Source organism: Mus caroli, unplaced genomic scaffold, assembly GCF_900094665.2.
Source record: "Mus caroli unplaced genomic scaffold, CAROLI_EIJ_v1.1 scaffold_22784_1, whole genome shotgun sequence".
Lineage (NCBI taxonomy): Eukaryota > Metazoa > Chordata > Mammalia > Rodentia > Muridae > Mus > Mus caroli.
Genome location: NW_018390811.1, coordinates 4,729 through 8,425, shown reverse-complemented (window position 1 = coordinate 8,425; position 3,697 = coordinate 4,729). Strand labels below are relative to the sequence as shown.

The window sequence follows — 3,697 nt, the reverse complement described above, 5'->3', positions numbered from 1 at the left end:
AACAGAGGAATGGATACAGAAAATGTGGTACATTTACACAATGGAGTACTACTCAGCAAATAAAAACAATGGATTCATGAAATTCTTAGGCAAATGGATGCATCTGGAGGATATCCTGAGTGAGGTAACCCAATCACAAAAGAACACACATGATATACACTCACTGATGAGCGGATATTAGCCCAGAAACTTAGAATATCCAAGATACAATTTGCAAAAACACATGAAACTCAAGAAGAAGGAAGACCAAAGTGTGGATACTTTGCTCCTTCTTAGAATGGGGAACAAAATACCCATGGAAGGAGTGACAGAGACAAAATTCGGTGCTGAGATGGAAGGAAGGACCATCCAGAGACTGCCCCACCTGGGGATCCATTCTATATGCAATAACCAAACCCTAGTGCATATGCCAGAAAGAGTTCGCTGACAAGACCTGACATAGCTCTCTCTTGTGAGGCTATGCCAGTGCCTGGCAAACACAGAAGTGGATGCTCACAGTCATCTCTTGGATGGAACACAGGGCCCCCAATGGAGGAGCTAGAGAAAGTACCCAAGGATCTGAAGGGATCTTCAATCCTTTAGGAGGAACAATAATATGAACTAACCAGCAACCCCCAGAGCTGTGTCTATTGGTGCATATGTAGCAGAGGATGGCATAGTCAATGGGAAGAGAGGCCCTTGGTATTTGGAAGATCATATGCCCCAGTACAGGGGAATGCCAGGGCCAGGATCCAGGAGTGGGTGGGTTTGGGAGCAGGGAGGGAGAGAGAGAATAGGGGGCTTTGGCAATAGCATTTGAAATTTAAATGAAGAAAATATCTAATAAAAAATGCCTTTAAAAAAAACTGGTCTTTACTGAAACTCTATCTAAATTTAAATCCCAGAAGCTACAGGAAGGTAATTTGATGGTATTGAATTCAGGATAGCTATGAAAGAGAATCAACGTTAACTAGTCCAGTACTTCAGTAACTGAAATGCCCACTGTCTTTCCCATAGGACACTGATCATTCAAGGACCCACAAGATCCTTTGTAGAATGGCCTTTCAGCACTGTAAGGTTCATCACCACAGAGATAATCAATACTTCCATTTTCAGAGTCTGAAACTCAGAGAAGGAAATGACTTCCCAAAGATCATAGAGCTCTGTTCTGAGCCATTATTTCCTGACCGTGATCTTCCTGCTAATCCATCTTGATAAATATCTTTGTTTATCATTGAATATTCTGTAAATTATAAGAAATTATGGGTACAATGATATATATATATATATATATAAGAATTTCTCTATCAGAAAAGAATCCAGTCAGATCACAAAACCAGAGATTTGGTATTTTGTTTTAAGTTTGGAACCAATAAACCTTTGAAAACTGATAAAGTGGAAATTTCTGGATATGTCAGGTGATACAGACTCATGTGGTGTTTTGCTGAGGCAAGTCCTGTGGTAGGACATGTGATGTTTGGAGAGAATATAAATAAGATTCAATGGCAGGTAATGATGTTTGCATAGCTAGCTTTGCACCACTTCCTTGGTCTTACATCTTCACTGATCTTCCATTCATTGAGAGAGGCACAGCTGAGAACTTCTCTTGGCCTCCTGGCTGATTCTGGTCATCCTGCTGACTGGTGTCCATTCAACAGAGGTCTGGCAGTTTCTTTGGATCCTGCCATTGCTGCTGATTCCTGTTTTGTATCCTGTCACTACTGAACTGGACTGCTAGTACCCTGACAAATGGAGATTGGGATGACCCCAAAAAACTACATCTAAACAGGTCCACATCCCCTGTCCTATTTACCATCTTTTCTCCCCTGCCTTTGGACAATGGGCTGGAAGGAGAATCAAAGCATTTGAGAACCCTTATTAAAAGTAAGTTTTTAAAAAAATAAGCATACAAATGGTAACATTTTAGAAATTATATAGATAAATTACCAAAGATAACTGTGGTAAGACTGTTGACGGCAGCTTGGCCTTTTCTTTGCTGGATAGTTTATCCTGCATAAAATACATGAAAGAAGAGGAAAGCATTAACACAAATTTTATATTGTGCAGTGGATTTTCTCATACACACTTCGTGAGGCAGCCAGCAATCTGGCACCTGGCCGGGGCGTACCCTCCCCCATCTTGTGTTGCTAACCAGATGATGATCCTCTAGCACCTTTTACTGGTGTTCCATGGTGGCTTTCCACAAGTGTCACCAAGTGCCAAGTGCTGGAGAGACAGAGGTGTCCTTTCAGGATTTCAGTATCCCAAAAGATGACACCACCTCAGCAACACAATCTCCACTGAGGTCTGAGGGTGAGCTTCCTGGGAAATAATGGATCTTGAGCACTCTCCTTCGCATCTACAGAGAGTGGTTGTTCCAGTGTCTGGCCTGCTCTTCACACCTATTCCACCCAAGTAGCCTCTATAGTCCTCTGTGACTTTGAATCTCCTGAAATATGGCTTCTCTGACCTGAAACGTATTACAAATAAAACTTGTGCTGGATTTTGAAGATAATTCAAAACAGAAGGTGTAAATTATCTCACTGTAACTCTTCAAATTGATTACATTATATTTATATTGACTACATCATATTTGGCATATTCCACAAAGTTAATATAAAGTAGCATATTTAATACTATTTAATTAATATTTAATATAATTTAATATTAAAATTTTTGAGGCAAATACTGTTGGAACACTGTCATGCCTTTTATACAGATAAGGAATGTCATGTTTTCTGTTTTACATGTATATTATGATGTGTTTCTAACCAGGACAGAATATGAAGAATAACCAAAATTCTTTTAGCATTTTGAAATTTTCAAGAGAAAAACTGATGGCAGCCAAACCTTAATACAAATTGGTTCTCCATACAGAAGGATATCAGTGCACTTACTGAAGACAGGAAGGGCATCAGGAATTAGAGGCCAAAAGACAGGAGCAGGCTTGAGAGAAGATATTGAGGTGAGCAGCCAGGGAACTTGGGTTAACTCAGTTCAAAGGCAAGGCATTCCTTTTAAAAAGGAACTATTGAGCCCCTGTCATATGCTGGTTTTACCTAAGGCAGTGAGTCTAGAGTTATGGACAGTACCTGGTCCTCCCCTCATGGTGCATACAATCAGGTGGAAGTCTACACAGCTGTATCAGAATGGATGCATCATACAGTATCAAGAAGTAATAATATAGGGGAAATCAAAGAGTGAAGAGGCAGTGATGTGCTAGATGAGACAGGATCAGAAGGGACTCTGCAAAATTAAGTTTATGTGAAAACCTGAAAACAGAGTGAGGAGGAGAGGAGATAGGGCCTACATAGCCAGGCGCTCTTATATCATGGAAGATGTGGGTTTGGGGCTCTGGCTAGCATCAGAAGTCACTGCAGTCCATCTTATGGTGGCTTTAACCTCAATTTATAGAACATAGTTTCAGTTTACATCTCTTGTCCAAGCACAGTTGGTTGCGCTTTCTCTTGCAATGGTATGTCTGTTTGGATGACAAATTATTCTGTTACCCTATTGACTGTACAAAGAGATACCCAATGTTATTCCATACATGTTTTTAGAAACAGTAAACATAGTACATATGAAGAGACTAAGGTCAGTAGTGGGACTAGGCTGACAGCAGTTTTAAATAAGGCAGGCAGCAGAAGATTTGGGTTTTGGTTTACAGGCAGTGCTGTAACGGAAGGCTACCTCAGCCCTCCTAGGAGCCTACTGACTG

At 40.6% G+C, this 3,697-nt stretch overlaps 1 long non-coding RNA gene across 1 annotated transcript in view; it reads right to left on the bottom strand.

Moving 5' to 3' along the window:
* Positions 1–1,318: 1,318 nt before the first annotated feature.
* Positions 1,319–3,697, bottom strand: part of LOC110288843 — a 4,134-nt gene continuing 1,755 nt past the window's right edge. Inside the window, exons 2-3 of the long non-coding RNA XR_002377304.1 lie at positions 1,927–1,989; positions 1,319–1,823 (exon numbers count right to left, since the gene is read on the bottom strand). This is a non-coding gene — a long non-coding RNA (uncharacterized LOC110288843). The remainder of the gene's footprint in view (positions 1,824–1,926; positions 1,990–3,697) is intronic.